Source organism: Arvicanthis niloticus, chromosome 14 (assembly GCF_011762505.2).
Source record: "Arvicanthis niloticus isolate mArvNil1 chromosome 14, mArvNil1.pat.X, whole genome shotgun sequence".
NCBI classification, from domain to species: Eukaryota; Metazoa; Chordata; class Mammalia; order Rodentia; family Muridae; genus Arvicanthis; species Arvicanthis niloticus.
Genome location: NC_047671.1, coordinates 37185370 through 37206059, shown reverse-complemented (window position 1 = coordinate 37206059; position 20690 = coordinate 37185370). Strand labels below are relative to the sequence as shown.

General features: G+C 36.8%; 1 long non-coding RNA gene across 1 annotated transcript; it reads right to left on the bottom strand.

Moving 5' to 3' along the window:
* Positions 1–1310: 1310 nt before the first annotated feature.
* Positions 1311–4225, bottom strand: LOC143434312 (uncharacterized). The gene is made up of 2 exons (XR_013103721.1): positions 3815–4225; positions 1311–2176 (listed from the first exon to the last, which is right to left on the bottom strand). It is a non-coding gene; the product is annotated as an uncharacterized LOC143434312 (long non-coding RNA).
* Between the last annotated feature and the right edge of the window lie 16465 nt (positions 4226–20690).

The following is a 20690-nucleotide window of genomic DNA, read 5'->3' as shown; positions in this document are numbered from 1 at the left end:
ACTTAGAGTGACAGAATGTTCATCAGCCCTACAGAAAATTGCAGAGGGCTGCTGACAACTGTGGAGGAAATTCAGCAGTTTTTTTTTTTTTTTTTTTTTTCTGAAACAATGACTCTGGAAAAGAAAACCACAGACATGAGTATAAGATCAATCAAGGATAGTTGGTTTTCAAAACATCAGAAGTCGACATAATTGACATTACAAACATTTCTGTATTAATGTTCATTTTGATTAGAGACCTGTCTTCTCCTGACAGCTTCCTGTATTGAATTCTAAGAAGAAATTGAGCATCTTTGGAGTTACTCCAGTTGTGGTGAGACAGCCACTAGGCAAGAATTGCCTCTTTCCATCTATAGACAAATTACTGTCCAGAAAAGGACACACTTGCAGAATAGTCGACTGTTTATATCTGCCTAGACAGAGTAATCAGCCCTTAATAATTCTGCAGCACTAAGGTCTGTCAGATGATCCTAGGCCAGAAGGCTGAAGATCAGATGCTCCAACATTTTGTAGACTAGGGAGTGTCCAGGTGTTCAGAGGTCTCTATAAATTGGCTAAGTTTTAGAAGCTATGCTTTGTGCTTTCCACAATTATAGTTAACTCAGTCATTCTGGATTTCTGATGGGGTTGAAAACTTATAGTCTCATAGCCAACCTGGCTATTTACCTTGAGAGAAAAGATTTGAGCAGATGGTTTTCAGCTGACATTCATTCTAAAGCCAAGGAAAAAACCAGGTTCAGAACTAAGTGTTTTAGTTATGGTAGATGACAGAGGTTCTGGTTAGTCAACAAAATGATGGACTGGGTATTAGGACTATCTTGTACCTCACTGGTACAAATTGGCATAATTATGCTCTAATTGTATTTTGAGAGAAAAGTTTTATTTTAACAGGAAGGGTAATATGTAGGAGGAGCTAAGGTGGGAGGAGTACTGAGAGGAAGAGAAGGAGTAAGGAGAGGAGGAGAAGGAGAGGAGAAGCTAGGTGATGAGAGAGAGAAAGAGAGAGAAAGAGGGAGGAGACAGGGAGGCAGATGTTCATGTGTCTCCACCAGTCAAAGATAGTTGATATATCTAGGTGGGGTAGTGGGTTACACTTCTGATTGAGCATTACCAAACTTATAAAGCCTTTGATTAACATATTTAAAAAGTGTATACATGCAAAAAGGGAAAAGAGGGCATGGGATAGGGGTTTTCTAAAGGGGGAATAGGGATAGGGGATGGCATCTGAAGTGTAAATAAAATATTCAATAAAAAAGATTCTATCTTGTAGCGCGCAGCCTCGCCGATAAGGAGCACGCCACACTTCAGGATTCTTCTGACAGCATTTATTAAACAGCTCTCTTAATAGTGAGGTGGAGGAAGGACCCCTAGCTCAGAAAGCCCGCTGCTTAAATAGAGCTTTGTGAGACGTGCAGATCCCTCATTGGCTCAAATCTTTCATCCAATTGTCATACTCTGTTTTCGCGCCATGCGCAGGCGCATTCTCAAGTAAAGCTTCCGTGAAGAACCAGGAAGCAGAAGCCTGCGCCATCTTTTGGCAAATACGGCTCCTCACATCTCCCCCTTCCTTATTAAACTGCAACAACAATCAAGGTCTGTTAGGTCGCCGATCTAACCCACCGTTCTACCAGTAGGCGTTCAAGGCAGTTAAACAGTACGAGACCCTCCACACCTTTTATCCCGTGCAATGGGAACCTGAGCCCTGGGAAGTGTGGAGGACCACCACTAGGATACCTGGTGCAATGGGAACACGAGCCCTCAGGATATCCTATTAAGTGATGGTGTCTCATTGTTTAAGCAGATTCAACCAGGTTTGAGGGGATATTCCTGCTCCACGACAAGCAATGCTTGCGTGATCATCACTTTATCTTTTTGATGTTGTTGTTTGAATTTACAGAGCAACCAGAGGGTAAGCAGCACTCCCCCAAAGATCATGCAGCCAAATAACGCTACCCCCACCTCAGTCCCCAAGTCCAGGGAATTGGGGTGCTGACTCCTCATTAACTTCTTCAAGCTGAACATGGGCGTTGACTTTTAGAAGAGGAATGAGGGGAAGGGTAAATTGAAAGCATCTGAAGTCTGTCTTAACTGCATCCAGCTGGAAGTCCAGGGCATCAGTGAACATGCAGGTGATAAGATTCATTCTCCAAAGCTGTGTATTCTGCAATATACAAATCTCAAAAACAAATTTTAGTATCTAGATAAATTATTTTGTTTCTCTGAAATCTAGTGTTCTGGAGGCCTACCTCTGTCATGTCTGATCCATATAATTCTGGAAGACATAACTACTACCTTAATGACCTCATCAGAAAACACATAGAAAAACCTTTTTTTCCAAATTAGCCTTTCCTTAAGCCAGTAACCAGAAAAACCTTTACATTGAGTTTTTATCCAGAAAAATATAACTATATAACTCAGAATCACACCCATTTTGAAAGTTAAATCAATTAACATCATCATTCTGCTTAGCTCTGCAGACGGGACATACCCTGGCGCATAAGGCGGATCCCGCCCATATCTCTCGGACTCATAACGAGCCACCTCCTCTTCTAGTTCCCTCTGCTCCTCCGAATTGAAAGGCTCAGGGGAACTCCCCTCCAATGAGGAAGTTAATGATGTGTCCTCCTCCTCCTCCCCCGAGGACGTCTCCTCTGAAGATGAGGAATAGGACGAATCTATTCTCAATTTGCTAAATTTCACTTTATTATGAGGATCCCTTTTTGGGGTATCCTCCTTTTCTCTGCTTGCGGTTGACCGCCCTATCCGCTGAGAGTTCTGGAACCCCAAGACTTTAACGTCCCTTGTAACAACCGGTTCCTTCTCACAGCAGTTTCCAATTTTCCACTGAGAGTTCTGGAACCCAACAACTGGTTCCTTCTCACAGCAGTTTCCAATTTTCCGCTGAGAGTTCTGGAACCCAACAACTGGTTCCTTCTCACAGCAGCTTCCAATTTTCCGCTGAGAGTTCTGGAACCCAACAACTGGTTCCTTCTCACAGCAGCTTCCAATTTTCCGCTGAGAGTTCTGGAACCCAACAACTGGTTCCTTCTCACAGCAGTTTCCAATTTTCCGCTGAGAGTTCTGGAACCCAACAACTTGTTCCTTCTCACAGCAGTTTCCAATTTTCCGCTGAGAGTTCTGGAACCCAACAACTGGTTCCTTCTCACAGCAGTTTCCAATTTTCCGCTGAGAGTTCTGGAACCCAACAACTGGTTCCTTCTCACAGCAGCTTCCAATTTTCCACTTCTCATTCTTATTAGCGCTCTCTCCCTTTTCTGCTTCTGATAGGCTATCTTGTTGTTCCACCAAAACTTTCTGTCTCTCTTTCACTTTTTCTTGGCAATTAGCGTCTTCTATGCAAGCTCTAACCATTTTATATATTTGCCATGTCCTTGGTCTTAACTTCCCTTTTTCCTTTTCACTAATCAAGTCAGCTCCGAGTTTATCCCAGGTGTCCTTAGATAAGGATCCGGTGGTAGTAATAAACCACGGAGCAACTCGTTCCACTTCCTTTAAAAAATTAATCAAAACCCTCCCCGGAATCTTCAAACCATTTTCCTGCAGCAACGCCTGTATCACTGCGAGAAGCAGCTTTATTTGCTGTTTCCCCATGCTTCCTTTATCTACAGGAGTGGACGAACTAGCACAGTTATCTACCTGTGACTTACAGTTCCTGTAAACACGGGGGGGGGGGGGGGAAGGGGGTAAGTGCACTCTTTCCCCTCTTGATAATCATTAAGACACAAACAACAAGCAAGGACTATCGCCACCCAAACAGAAAGAGCAATGGTAAGCCAAACAAGATCCACCATACCTTGCAGAAAAGCGTCTAGACTCTCCGCGCTGCCAGTTCTGAATCCTCTGCGAGCTTACAGGGTCCTTCGTTACTGGTCAAAACTCCGAGACTTTCGGCTTCAACCCCGGGTTTCTGCACCAAATGTAGCACGCAGCCTCGCCGATAAGGAGCACGCCACACTTCAGGATTCTTCTGACAGCATTTATTAAACAGCTCTCTTAATAGTGAGGTGGAGGAAGGACCCCTAGCTCAGAAAGCCCGCTGCTTAAATAGAGCTTTGTGAGACGTGCAGATCCCTCATTGGCTCAAATCTTTCATCCAATTGTCATACTCTGTTTTCGCGCCATGCGCAGGCGCATTCTCAAGTAAAGCTTCCGTGAAGAACCAGGAAGCAGAAGCCTGCGCCATCTTTTGGCAAATACGGCTCCTCACACTATCTAAAAAAAAAAATAAGATCAATCAATTGAAATAAGTAAACATTGTTGAAAAGAGTAGTGGTCGCCAGTGAGTGAGAGTAAAGGAAAGACAAATTATGTGGGATTCTAAGGCTGTGACAATAATATAAATGACACTCTCTAGAGAACACAAGCTGTCATTTGTATGTCCTCTTGCACAGATTGTACAGCATCAAGAGTGAAGTATGAACCATTGATTTTTGGGTGATGATGTTATGTTATTGTTGGTTCATCTATTATAACAAAGCTACCAACAGTAATGGATTCCTTGCCATCAGAAGAGGATATATATATATATACACAGATATTTCTACATTCTGCTCAGTTTTGCTGCAAACATTGTAAAAATTATATTTCTAATAGTTTGTGAGCACTGCAAGAGCACATATGGAAGCCAGAGGACTTGTAGGCATGGGTTGTTTTTCTTCCTCCATCATGTGGTTCATAGGGAATCAAATACATATGATCAGGCTTGACAGCAAGTGTCTATACCCAATCTTGCTGGTCTTGAACTTCTGTTCCTTTAAGTCATTCATAGACCTAACATCGCTCTAACATAATTTATTTAAAATAAATTATGCTTGCCTCACATGATTTTATATAGTAAATAATAACCATAGCCTCAATTTATCTTAACAGTATCTGAATTGATATCTTCCAGTCAGTGGAATAGTTTGTGAGTTTCCTTTCAAATAATCTCTTTACATCCAACGTTCAAACAAAGCTTCTGAAGCATATGCACTATGAAACCACATAGTGTTCTTCATTAGCACATCTGAGTAAATATTTATGCAAACTAATGATATCATATGCTCCCTTAAGCAGTTTATCTAGTGGATGGGATTATTTTATAGTTATAACTCATTCTCTGAATCTCAATCCACCTTTGTATTCAGTCAGTTGGTATCAAGAAGAAAAAGAATGATTAAAAAAATCAACAAAATGGCATAAATTATTATGAGAAAATATAGTTTAAAATCCCTAAGTTCAGTGTTGTTCCATCCAAATTCTCTTTTTGACATATGCTTACTATGTTTTGCCCTCAAGCCTATCCCTCAATTTAGCTGTTATATATATATATATATATATATATATATATATATATAACATATATGTATGTATATTTATATGCATCGTCCAGTTACCTGTTTAAAAGCATCAAATATGCACATTAGGTCTTCCTGGGCTTAATCTAAAATTGTAATTCATAAAAAGCATTTAGTATTTCACTGGATATTATTTAAAAAAAAACAAGCTTTTGATTTTTGCTTTTTGTTTGCCTTGCCATTTACAACTAATATAAAAATGATTTTCTTTTTACCTAATAAATGTTATGTTGAGAGAAAGTCAAATGTCACTTACAGAGGCATATGACACTCTTTTTTAAAAGATAAATAGAAAAGAGCATTGCAAATTGTATTGCATATATGCACACCCTGTCATTTCTGTCACAGTCAAAACATGGCCAGCTGTTTCAGAGACAGTATCAAGTGGCAATTAAAATAGCAACAGTAATGTTACTCTACAGGGAGGTACAGAAAATATTTTATGTGGTAAAAGCAAGAATTATATTTGGATGGTTGGGATTTATATTCCACATGAAAAGACCAGATGTTCTGAAAGATTAATCTCTGGTGCCACCATGTCTATTTGTGTATAATATTGGACAGAGTGTCTCTTGCTTCAGCCAGATTACTACTTTGTCTAACTTGATTCCACTAAACTTTGTCCTCCCAAGTGTCTCCTAAACACCATTATTTCTGGAGGTTACTAATATAAATTCTATTACAACTGGGTTCTATAGCAAAATAAGATCTTACAACTTTTGTTAAAACTGTTCATCTTTCCCTTCAATGAAATACCAGATATTTACTATTCTCTAACATGTTATAGGTATTCTTCGGAAAAATTCATCACTTCTCCAAACTATTTAACTATAGACCTTGTGTCAGAATAACCATTAACCACTAGAGAAATAAAATACATGTTTGTGATCAAGAAACTAAGGAAGTATTTTATATGGGAATGAATATTTGCTTCAAGCACCAAGTAAGATGATACTTACGATAACATAATTTTATTAGAAAATCTACTTTATTCCATGAACTGATGTAGTTATTGTGCAGACATAGTACATATGAAGATTTATTTATTTATTTATTTATTTATTATTTTGAAGTCCTAAATGTCTGTGATAGAATCTCCCCAGAACTCACTTTCAGACATCATCTACTGAAGTAACATTGCACAAAACAAACTTATGGAACTTCATATTGACCACACTTACCACATCTGTCATTGTGTTTATTAAAGAATAATTCAACACTTTCTCACACTATCTTCTGTATTCATAGTCCTGATGTGTTTTTTTCAGAGTTCTCTAATTTAAGAACTCTTTAGAAAATAGGAGTGCTAATGAGCCCTTTAGAGATGCCATACACACATTTTGCTTTGGGACCACATGAAGTCTGGCCAGGAATCCTAAGTAGGGATGCCCCAGAACCTAACTAGTCACTCTTATGCTTATCAGCTATCCCAGTTACTGTTATGCTCCAAGACAACTATGTGTACTATAACCTCGACTTCAGGAAGGAACTTAACAACCAAGTTTTCCCATGCATCATCAGCTCTACTCATAAGATAAGCCTGGAGACTTCATAATAGTTCTTTGACTACTACCCTAGTTAGAGAAACTCAGCATGTATCCACCATATATCTTCCACATGAGAATAGTGTTCAATCCTGTCCCCTACCTACACAGATTACCATTCATTCCCATTATGATACCTGTCCTTTTCACACAATAACTATCTGCAGAATCTAACAATTCCTTTATAGATTACTGAAAATCAGCAGCATATAGATTTTTTTGCCTAAGCTCAGAAGTTGTACCAACCCCCTAGGTGAACTGATAACCATTTACAACACATCTACTTTCACAGCAAAACTCAATGGTCCTAAGATTGAACATCCAGCAAATTTAGCTCACCAACAACCTAACAAGTTCAGGTAACAGTAAACAAAGATCCAATGTAAAATATTTTCAATAAATATCTTATGAGGTTGTATTTAGGAATTACTATGGCAAAATAAGAATCTATTTAGATATAAACTCTAAGGCAAAGAAAGGATGTGACATTCATTCATCATCCCAAAGACTTTTCAGAAATCTAAATAAGTTAAATCAACTGAAAGAATGATTTAGAACCCAGATGAAAGATAATTCAATATCTTATAGAAATCCACTATGTAGCATGTTACTTAAAGTTATAATTGCAAATACAAAAGGAGTTCAGAGGAACTTGTATGGGTGGATAATACTGCTGTTAAAAATTATAGATTATTAGACAAAATCCCAGTACCAAGTTTGGGACACTATCTTATGAGTCTTTCATCAGTAAGGTCCCAAGAGTCCCTTAAATATTATAGGCCTGTATCATTGCTCATGGGTGATCATCAGAATTAGATGATAAAACTCTATTGCTGAAATCAACAATACTTTCCTAGTGTAAGGTATGAAGAAATAAGTTTGGAACTAATTTATATTCTCTGCTGAATAGCATCCATAGTTTTTATGTAGGAGGCTAGGGGAGAAAAGACTTGAAGCAGTGGGTGTTTCTTCTTATTAGGTATGAACGTGCCAGGCAAGATGTAACCACTGGTGCCATAATATAACTATCTTGACAGTATGCAACTACTTCTTAATTGAATTTTTGGTTCATTATATAGGAGGCAATTCATGCCTGCTACTGTAAGCTTGGTCAAGTACTCATGGCTATGGAAGTTTATAAGCTCTAGTGGAACTTACCATCATTTTCTTGTTAAATACATACTGTTGTGTTGTGAAACATACTTGTATATATTTTGTCTCTATATTATCTATTTCTATACATCTGTACAACACTCAGCATTGGTCAAATATACTTATTTTTGCAGTGGCCAGTGGTTATTGTAGAGAGTCATTGCTGCCTAAGTGTGGAGAATAAGTAATGGTTGAATGTTTAGCTCTAAATGGGTCATCTAAATCACTTCCCCTATTCAGTGCTCAGGAAAGTCATAGAAAACAAAGCTAAAAGAATGTATAAACCAAAAGGTAGGGAGAAGAATAGTGAAACGTTGTCTTCCAGAGCTGACATGAGAATTGTACTCATGAGCTCCCAGCAGCCATTGTTATTTGCATAAAACTCTTCAAAAGAACAAACTAAGAAATATTACAGCATGGTAGGGAGAGGAATTCATGAACCCCTCTCTCTCCTCAAAAAACTATAGGAAACTAATGGTTTCTGGTGAGTAAGTAATCTTTTTCTTTGTCCAATAATATAAACACTGGAGTTTAGCATGCCCTAGTAAATAACTTCACATACATGGTCATAGAAGCAACCATTATTAAACTTAGTGGATCATTGTGTGTATGTGTGTGTGTATATCTGTGTATGCATGTATGCATGTATGTATGTATTAAAAGATTTATTGAGATGAAGAAAGGTGATAAAAGATGGTAATGTGGGATGAATATGACCAAAATACATTGCATTCATGTATAAAATTGTTAAATAAATAGTTATTCAAACATTTTATTATGACTACATCTGTAATGAACATTCCTGAGCAAGTATCTAACTAGAAAGAGGTAGACACCTTATAGGCATACTCCCAAGAATGTTATAGCTGGATTTTGTAGTAGATTGATTTTCCAATTTTAGGGACATCTACATTGATTTTCATAGGGGTTGTGTTAGATTGCATTCCAGGAAAGTGGATATTTCAAATGTAAATAAAGAAAATATCCAATAAAAAAAGAAAAATGAAAAAAACCCAAATATGCTAGCCTGGGGGGGCGGGGCTTATTCAAATCTCCACAGTTCAATACCCTGTTTAAAATTGTGTTGCTTTCTCAATGTTCATTTCATTTTAATTTTTGTCAGATTCATTATTGATTTTTAAAATCCATTCACATTCTGTAGGCTGCTACTTGGCTCAAATGGTGGTGACCTTGGTTGAATTTTTGGCCTTATGAGGTCTCATTTATTTCTTAAGTTTTGGACTTAATATCTGTGCTATCTGTTTCCTGTTCAGAAAGTCCTTTTCTGTGACAATGATTTCAATTATACTCAGGATATCTGTTCTCATATTGAGGTCCTTGATTCATTTGGAGTTGAGTTTTGTGTAAGATTATGGATGTAGATATTTTTAGTCTTTTATGTTCATAAGGTCTGCAGATGTAGCTTAGTAACATAGTATTTCTTTTCTGTCTTATTTACTATTCCTGATGCTATGATAAAATATACTGAGAAAAACAACTTCAGTAATTAGTGGTTTGTTTTGTCTCACAGTTCAAGAGTACAAACCATCATGGTAAAGACGTCATAGTTACAGTAGCTTAAGGAGACTGCTCACATCTCATCTGCAAAAGGAAGCAAAGAGCAATGACCTTTCATGCTGAACTTTGTTCAGTCTATGACACATTTTTAATATGTGTTGTTGCCCTTCTTAAGGATCTTTACACTTCTCAACTTAATCAAGATAATCCCTGTTAGGAATAGCTACTGACTAACCTAATCCAGAAAATCCCCCATATGTTTGTCTGGGGCTTGACTCTTGATGATTCCAAATCTTGACATGCTGACAACTAGTACAAAACATGTGCATACCAACTGCAATGACATGAGTTAGATCTCTCACAGGAAGAAAAATAATCACTTTTAGTAGCTTACATATTTTAACAATAGATCACACATTCATAATCTTGATTATGCAATGTCTTGTCATATAACTTACAATAAGTGAAAAAATTAAAGAAAACTTATAGTTTTAAAAACTAAAATATTAAGTAGTATTTAAAAAATAAAATTGTTACCCATCCTTCTCAGAAGTAAATAGATAAGCCTTAAAACTAATAAAATTCAGAAATAACAGTAGAAACTGATTAATTATAAATGCAGAGGTAAATGTCATGAACAAAATTAGGAAAATTAATGTTTGTTATTTTTAGCCATTAAAACTAAATATAAAATATGATATATTCCTTTTGTTCTCAATGTTAATATTTTAAGACCTATGTGTTCAATTCTTTCAACTCTTTTGGTTTACTGGTATACTTTTTGGGATTATAATTAATGTAAAAATAAACAGTCTGTAAAGAAATTTTAATCCAGCAACATGGTTGCTCTGGCAAGGGATCCTATCCAAAGACCATCTAAATCTGTGTGATATAGACATACCCTTAGCACACTCCTCTAATACCAAACCATGTAGGTAAGATAGGGTTAGTTTATAGAAGAAAACATCCATGTTTGAAAGTGACATGTAGTTGAGGAGAAGTCAAAACATTGAATTAGTAAAAGATATTGACAGAATGAGTCAGAGATATGATATGTACAACTTTCAAGGGAGAGAGAGAGAAAGAGAGAGAGAGAGAGAGAGAGAGAGTTTTAGTGGGAAAGTTTTACAGAGACAGGTTGCAGGTAAAGACAGAATAATCCATAGAGGGAGAAGTAGCCAGATTAGAACAAATTGACAGAGTTAGTTTGAGGCTGAGCAGAGCAACTCAGTGAGAAGTAGAGAGAAGCCAGTTTAATTTAGCAATCTTAGAAAGGAGTATGAGCCAGAAATCTGAGCTGTACCAGCCAGTCAGAGTTCAGAAAGAGAGAGAGAGAGAGAGAGAGAGAGAGAGAGAGAGAGAGAGAGAGAGAGAGAGAGAGAGAGAAGCTTCTTCAGAGAGAGAGAGAGAGAGAGAGAGAGAGAGGAGAGAGAGAGAGAGAGAGAGAGAAGCTTCTTCAGCAGTAAAGACAACAATTACAAATTACATCTGGAGAAAAAACTTATTTTTTATTAGTCCTTGTTGTCATTGTCATTGTTGTCATTGTCATCTTCATCCTCATCCTCCTCATCATCACCAGCATCAATTTCTGAGCTTGGGCATACAGAGCACCATCTTGTCATTTTCAGCTGTGCTGCTTCAATTACATACCAATTTTCAGTGTTAGGCAGAAGAAAGATCATTGGCCTCCATCCTTGGATAGACTCAATGGCTAGGAGGAATATGAGAGTTATAGACAGCCTAGAGAATATACTGTTAATTGCTTAAGAACTGTATGGAGAGATGCACTGTGCTTGGCCCCAGCAGCTACAGCACAATTACTCTCCAGTAGAGTAGAATAAAAGGATAGGGAAAGCAGGATTTAGTCCAAATATTATACCATTTTTACTGAGCATATAGGTCTTTAGGTCTTTTGTGCTATTGGTTAGTCATACTACTATATGAGTTTCTTAAAATATATATACATACATACAGGAAATTTGCTTTAATGGACTTACCTTCTGTCTTAGTTAGGGTTTCCATTGCTGTGAAGAGACACCATAGCCAAGGCAGCTCTTATAAGGGACAATATTTAATTGGGGCTGTTTCACAGGTTCAGAGGTTCAGTCCATTATCATCAAAGCAGAAAACATGGCAGCATCCAGGCAGGCATAGCACTGTAGGAGGTGAGATTTCTACATCTTCATCTGAAGGCAGCTGGAAGAAGACTGAATCCCACATATTAGGAGGAGGGGCTCATTGCCCACCCCCAAGTGACACAATTCCTCTGACAAGGCCAAGCATATTCAAACCACTACAGTCTCCAATAGGGAACAATTCACCAACTAGACATGTCATTCTAACAAATCAAAACTCCAGTACCAGGAATGAGTTTCTTCTTTTTGAATTCTTAGCCCAAGGGCATGCATAGACATACAAGTGTTATAGTTTAGTGCGGATAATTTGGGGTACCTTCTACAATATGATGGTAAAATCTTGTTGTTGAAGGTACCATACACCTGAGTCACAGAATACTGAGAAATCAAGAAGGTAGATGAAGACCTGTAGATTTTGACCCTACTGGTAGGCTTTCATAGGAGAACTATCGTGGGAAATAACTAATCTTTAATCTCACTAAGATATAAACTATACAAATTGTAATAATGACTGTCCTGGCAATATATGCACATTTATATAAGTGCTATGAGGGTTAAGAGTGTCATCAATCACTTTGTTATTGGATCTAAGGTTGGGTTCCAGAGATATAAAATAGAACACATACCTAAAACTGTTATAGATACCAGAACATGTGACTGTATAGGTTACAGGTCCTGGTGGAGAACCCAATACTATTGTATTTGCTGAGTGGACATAATATTAAAATGGCTTCTAATGACTTACTGCTATGCCAATGGATTCACACATCTTTCGACCTTCAACAGAGAAGCTTCTTATCATAGCAACTGGCACAGAGATCATCACCTAGCCAATGTTCAGAAAATAAGAGACTATGCTCAGCTCTAAATGGAACATTCATAGCCACAAAAACCAGGATCTTCTGACAAGAGTTGAGAGAAAGATTTTAAAAGCCAGAAGTGGTGGATAACTTCAAGTAAATATTATTTTACCAGACACAGCAGGGCACTTGCACATATGAGCTCATGGTGATTGCAATAACATGCATAAAACCTGTGCAATTTCCATTAAGGAAAAATCACAGAATAGAATGGGAATGTGGACCCACTTTCTCATCATTAGCTGGGGATTTATTGATATATGATAGATGCTGGGAGAGAGATCCTGTTTTCTTTAGTGATGTGATCCCTGCTAGGTAGAAGACATACTGAACAGTCCCCATTATCAGTACTAGCTGTATAACAGAAACTGGAATCAATGGAGAAAGAAAACAAAAGAAGAGATTTCAAAGTTGGGTGACAAGAGAGATGGTAGTTATCAGTAGACTTGGGGGAGGCAGGTGAATATGTTCAAAATACATTATATGAAATTCTTGAAGAATTAATAAAACAGTTAAAATGTTTATGTACTTACTTATTTCTCTTAAAGCCATTTCTAAAGAATTGCACTCCTGCTTTTAGAAGTTAATGTTTATGCTTGTCATTTCCTTGCATTTTCTTTTCAGAAATGGCTCCTTTAAAATTAGCTTTTGATTTTATGTCAACAACACATCTTAGACATTTGAAAATCTTTCCTTTAAAGTGATGATTGTACTACCTCGCTTTCCAAACTTATAATTACAGAGCAATCCACATATATTTAATATAAAAGGCATGTGTGTAAAGAATGGCTGTTGTAATATAGGATCAAACCCACCTTCTAATCACACACACAGGAAATATTTTTTGAATGCCAGTTGTGTGTACAGTTCCAAATTGTGGGAATTTTAACCAGACCAAAGATCTGCCTTAAAAGGCATATTTCCTGGTGATAAAAATGTATAACAAGCAAATAATAGTACAAAGTAATCTCAGGAAATAATAAGCACCATTAAGGAAAAAAATCAAATTAAGGTTGGAAAGTGATCTGAACTGACACATGTAAAGACCACCATCCCATTCCACCCTAGCAAAACAGCAAACCAAACCAACCAAACAAAAACAAAGTACCAACTCATTTGGACCTTGACAATATATGTTTATGGAGGGCATATGTCCACAGCAATGTTTATTGTAAGGATTACTTCTCTGCTTTTAATCTCAAGTGTATCTGAAAATTGTGAAACAAATTAAGTGACTCTTAGTTTACTTCCAGTTTTGTTTTTCCTTATGATAATACTTTCTCTGTATATGAATGGAAATTAAGAGAAAGTGAGAGAGAGCTTAAAATTCTTATAAATCTTATCAGCTATTATCAGAGTTAAAGTATTGTAAATGTCCGACTTTATTGTCCAGAAAGTAACTTTTAAAAGTTACTTTTAAAAAACTAAAATGTGACATGCATTATATAGAAGAACTAAATCCCAACTTTGTTTTCTGTATGATTCCTAGATGAGGGATACTTGAATATTCACTGTAAATCACAAAGAGCAAGAATCTACAAATTCCCTGCACTATCTATGAGTGAAATTATAATTAGCTTCAGTAAGGTTTTATCCTGGTTAAAAATAGAAAAATAAAATAACTGTGGAAATAATCATGTAATATTTATATATACACCATCATTCTAGGGCTAGTGGCAGGATGAAGCTAGAGCCATAGCTACCCCACTCAATTGCTTTTGTCCTGAGAAAATTATTGTAGAAATTGAGAGGCAAGAGAATTCCTTCTTTGATGATTATTACTACTTTATCTTGCTCCTCGTTGCTCTGTCAGGAGAGGGAGAGGGAGGAGAAAGGAGGAGGAGGGGGAAGAAAAAGGGGGAAGGGGGAGGGAGGGAGAGAGAGAGAGAGAGAGAGAGAGAGAGAGAGAGAGAGAGAGAGAGAGAGAGAGAGAGAGAACTGTAGATAGAGTTCACCAACTGCTTTTCTAAGCAGACCCTGTGTTGGCAGTATGCCATACAAAGTTGGTCATACAAAGTTTGGATTGGTCAGGAAACTGGCTACAAAGAAACTGTGGAAAGGTTGGCAACATTTATTCACCAGGCTAAAAATAGTCAGGCTTGTGCCAAGAATCCAACTGTCTCTCTGAGACCAGTCTCTTCAAGAGTTCAGTCTATACTGGTAGAGAATCATTGTTTCATAATAGAATATAGGTCTATGGCTTTACTTTGCCTTTAATGAGTTGAAAAAAAAATAAGAAAAAGTAAAAAAAAAATGCATATATGGACTGAGAATGAGCCAATACAATTTCATACATGGAGACCCTCTAGATTATGTAAGGGTGAGATGCAAGTGAAAGAAAGATGGAATAATGTGCAGGGCATTGCTGTGGACTTTATCTTAAACAAACAAACAGAAACATATGAAAGAACTATGAATGACAGATACTAAGTAGACAACATGCGATGAAATAAATTACCATGGTATATAAAGAACAGGGCATCTCATAGTAAAATTAGTAATGAGCTTTCTGATGTTGTGGCAATGTCTTATATAGTCATTTTATAAAATAATAGTGATTAGCCATATATGACTTGAGCACTTGAAAATGATTAGAATAACCAAGAAATTAAAATTTAGAACTTATCTGATTTTTACCTAATTTTAATGTAACCATATTTTGCCAACGTCTATTGTTTTACACATTAATGTCCTACAGATTTGGGAAGGCACACATGTAAATCAGTATGTGGCTAAGCCTAATGTTGATAGCATTGGATGCCTACCAACTTGTCTTTGTATCCTTATTATCATTTATACTACTCTAGAGGGCCAATAGCCCAAAGGCTGAACAGAGTTGGTTATGCTTGGGAAGCAAGTATTGGGCATGTCCCAAATGCTTCTATTTGGAGCATGCACTTCCTACAGTTTAGTTTATAGAATCTTGGATGTTCTCAGGATTCTTACTGGTAATCCAGTAGGTGAAAATACATACTCAAAAATGTATAATTAGTATATTTGACTTTTCATTCTGTGCTGACATTTGTGCCAATTTTAAAGACACACTCCCAATCACAAGAGTGATAACACACTAAGTAAACCTTAATTGCATTCTTTATTACCAAGCACTTGTATTTTAAAATAGCCAATTTTATTGGAGAATATTTTAATGAGGCAATATAATTACTAATTTTATTGAGACTAAAAAAACATAGAAGTAATCATTAAAAATGAAAGCTAGATTTAATATAAAAATAATCTATAAAAATAATTTTATTAAATTTCAATCATCACTACATCATTACAGATAAAATTGCAGCTTTAATCGCAATTCAAACTTTAAAGCTTATTTTTTTGTCAAGGTCAAAATATTGATGATGTTATTGGTTAAATATATTATGTAAGTAAAGTAGATAAAATTTTGTAAGACTGACAAAGGCAATGAAAGTATTCCCCAAGTGATCAATTCACAGTGATTCATGAGTTAAATATCCAGACAGATCCATGAATTTTAATGAAACACAGGAACAGAAGGGCTGATATAGTTTCACAATGCACAGCACAGCTCACTTGCAAGACTCTACAGCTTGTCAAAAATACTATTTTCATTTATATAAAAAGGTTATTGGAATAATTGCCACTGTTCAATTATACATCTGTATGAGGTAGAAATCTCATACATATACAAATAGGATTGCACTACAAGAACAGTAGTGGTAGTACAGAGTATACAAAGAAAGTAACAGTATTAAGATGTCAAAGAGATTTGTACAATTGCAAAACAATACACTTTTCACACTTCTAAATAGGTTGATCTTCCTATAAAAACATATTTTTACTGGCATAAAATTACTTGTAAATGAATTAATTAGATATCTTATAAATGTGTGCCTTAATTTTTAGTGTTTACATTATATATACAATATTAGAATCCACATAAACAAAGGCTATTTAATAATATGTATTTCATACCCCTTCTTATACAAGGCTCAAAAAATATCAAAAGCGAGGCCAGAAAGATTCTAAGAGGCATTCATTTAGAAATATTGCTGGAAAACAACCTCTTCTGGTTGTGATAGAACCCACAGCAACTATGGTTGACTACATAAGACCAAAATGGTAAATTTTCCAGCATTGATGGAAGAGGGTCTCAGGCGGTTTTATCTCTAGCTTAGGACCCATTGACAGTTGATGGCTACTGAAGGATTGAGAAACCACTTTCTCCAGTGGTGAAACTCATGGTAGGTTGCACATGATCCATGGATGCCCCTACACCTCTGCTCATATCCACAACACTTATTGAACTCAGTGAGTTCAGTGGGGTAAAAAATAAGAGGACATGAGTTTGGAAGGCAGATATGAGTGGAGATCAGAAAGGAGTTGGAAGGGGGATAGAGGGACAAGAATGCTTTAAACTCATTGTGTATGTGTGTTAGATTGCCAATAATAAATGCATTTTAAGAGGAAAGAATTGTACAACATGAAGGATAGAAGAATATTTGTCATATTTTAAGAATGCATAAGAAAAAAGATAACATAAAAATAGAGATAAGTGAGAGTGCATTTTATATTCTAACAACATTGAGTGTGTGTGTTGGTTAAAAACAACACAGATGAAATGAAAACTAAGAGACATAAAGTGATCCTCCAAATGTGGTTTGCTCAAAATTTGTGTTGAAATTCTAGTCCTTGGGTAGCAATATTGGAAGGTGATTAAGTCATGAGGTCTCTGCTTAGTGTTATCTTATTCCCATTTCTTTATTTATTGATTGATCTTACATACTGATTTCAGCCCTCCCTCCTCCTCCCAGTCCCTCACTAATCCAGCCCCTCCTCCCTCCTCTTCTCCTCTGGAAAGGAGGGCCCCCTAGGCAAAAACCCACTCTGGCACATTAAGTCACTACAAGACTGGGCACATTCTTTCCCACTGAGGGCAGACAAAGTAGCCCAAACAAAGGAATGGGATCCTAGGTGAGCAACAGAGTCGGTCAGTTCTCTTTCAGTTGTGGGGAGGACCTACATAAATACCAAGTTGCACATATGCTAGATATGGGACTGGGATGTAGATCCAGCCCATGTGTGCTCTTTGGTTGCTGGTTAAGTTCTGCCAACAAAAAGTGCAGAGATGAAGATGGAGCAGAGACTGAGGAAATCACCAACCAATGAATGACCAATTTAAGACCCATCCCTTAGGCAAGAGCCCATTCCTGACACTATTAATACTATTCTGTTATGCTGGCAGACATGAGCTTAATATAACTGTATTCTGAGAGGTTCTACCCAGCAGCTGACCAAAACAGATGGAGAGACCCACAGCCAAATATTAGATGGAACTCAGGGAGTATAGTGGAGGAGTTACAGAAGAATTGAGGGACCCAGGGAGGATAAGGAATCCACAAGAATACCAATAGAGTCAACTAAACTGGACTCGTGGTACGTCTCAGAGATTGAAGCACCAATCAAAGAGATTAGTGTTCTTATAAAAGGACCCAAGAGAAACTTGTAGCTCCTTCCACCAAGTAAGCTAGAATGGGACAAGGGAAGCAGAAGTCATCATTCACTAACTCCACCATCACCCAGTCTTTTAACTCTTTGAAATAGAAGTCTATGGCTTATAAAGCACATGCTTATTTTGGCTTAAGTAGATTCAGATAATGAGAAACGATGTTTAAAAAGATGCTATTCCCCACCATTGTAGAGGAAACATATAAGAGAGAAGAGAAGGGTAATTTTCCAACCTGGCCTCTGTGGTCCTTAGGCTTTGCTATAAAACAGAGACAAATTGAGAGGATTTGCTGTAAACCAGAGAGGGGATGGCCATGGTATGTAGCTCAGAACTTTATTAGCACTCCTCTGAATAAGGTCTGTCTATCTGCATAATATAAAACAGAGCAACTTACTCAGACTATGCAGTTCAATGCTAGTACAGAGTTAGTAAGCAGCTTTGGCACTCAAGGGATTTTGGGGAGTGTTGAAAAAGAGGTTTGTTTTCTTTACTTGGCACATTTAATTGTCTATTTAATATCAAGTAAATTAGGCTAATAACTTACACTGGCAAACAATTGGTTTATGTTATAATCTTTGATGTCTGGCAAATGCCTAACTTAATTAAGCAACTTTACTAATTATAACTATAAACATAATTCTTTTATGAAGGACAAGGAGACCTTGGGGTAAAATATACCTTCTGGCCTAACCATAGAAAATCGTCAAGCCTGGCATCATGGGGATCCTTTTATCAGCAGTTGCCCTCATATTAGCTCCCTTTCTCACATTGCTATGAGAGATTCTTGATAAAAACAGCGTATAAAAAGAAGGATTTGTTGCGACTCTTTGTTTGAGTCGATATGGTCCATAATGCTAGGGGATGATGGTGGCTGAGGAGGCGCAGTCCACAGTGCTAGTTGGAAAGCAGACATGAGGACATCAGTGCTTATTTTGCTATCACTTTTTCCCTATTTACTCACATTCAAGGTGGGGCTCCCCTCTTCTGTGAAACCCTATTTGAAATGTCGCCCAAAGACATAAGCAGGTGCATGTATCTTATGTGATCCCATAAAAATAGCCACCACAAGCCTCAAAGTGCATTGATGACAGCAGAAATGTTAATGTAAAATATAGCTTTTGATAATATCTATAAACTTTATCTCACAATGTATTGGCATACTGTACTTGCTTTGCTATCTCTTTTTTTCCACATTTAATTGTTTAGTGTTTTTGCCTGTGAATGCGTTCATGTGTATGGTCGGCCATTTAGTGTGTGGTGGGATACATCTATAATCTCATCCCTAGACAGATAGAGGCAGGAAGATAAGAAGTTAAAGCAAGGTTGTTCTTGGATACATAGTGAGTTCCAGGCCAGTCTCTTACACTTGAAACTTTGTTTTAAGAAATAATAATTAAATGATAACCAAAGACATGGTTTATTTCCACCATGGGAAGCCTTTATGGTCTGTTGACTCCTTCAGAAAGCCTTATTTTTTTTTTATTTCACAAGACTTGTTGAATGTCTTCCTGCTGGAATGATAAACCATTAAGAATAAAAGGCACCTTAAGAAGAGGATAACTTGTGGATTGTGTCCAGCTTTTACCAGGTGCATCCCATGGATCAAACTGAAATTATCAAGTTAGACATCAAGCACATTTTCTATCTTGGCCTTCTAGCCAGCTTTGTTTTTGCTTGTTTTGAAGTGAAACTCAAGTTTAGTGTTCATCTTGTTACTTGGAATATTGCTGCTGCAAAGAATTCTACCTAGTTCAGCATCAAGGTACCTGTACCCATTTTTATTGCAGCATTGTTTATAACAGCCAGGCGATAGAGTCAGCCAAACGCTAATTAAAAGATGAATGTATAAAGAAAATATACTATTTGGAATGAGTTATAACTTGTTGAATCACTGTTCAAAGAGGTCTTACAGATCCCTCCAAACACAACAGATTATTCCAAGGCTGTCACTTTCTGCAATCTGATGGCAATGTTGTATTGTTGAAGACACAACTTACTTATTTTATCACACATGGAGAATTTGAGCTGGTTCCCAACTGAAAGCCTCAGCCCTACTGACATTCATACTTTAAAATACCTTCAAGCATTTGTGGTAATCACCACCAATGTCACCCGTCTACAAATCTACAAATCCTACAAGCTACTACACTGACTTTCCTGCAAGATATACCGGTAAAAAAAAATAAATAAATAAAAAATAAAAAGCGTCATAAATATTGTGTGAAAACAACCATTTTTGATTGAATTTGTTAAGACCTTCGTAAAATATTAAGGCCTAGATGGAATGTTAAGGCCCAGATCACTGTTACCTGGATGGCTTCTCATTATAAAAAAACTTTCTCACATGCTTCTGTTATTAGAAAACTTTATAATGTCAAGATTTATTACATATTCTATTATGTTCTATACCCTTGGAAGCCAATCATGATAGAAGTCAATAGAACTGTTTTGTACAGTTACCACAATAAGCTTGGATCCAAACTAACCACCTAACCATTTATACCTATATATAAGCTTTTATGGTATAAGCTGCCCCTGGGATGGACCCCAACATAAGAAAGACACTTGCATCAATATAAGAAATTATTTGGAATAAAACTTCCAATTTGAATAGTGTTCCAGTAAATTTTAAGTTCCCA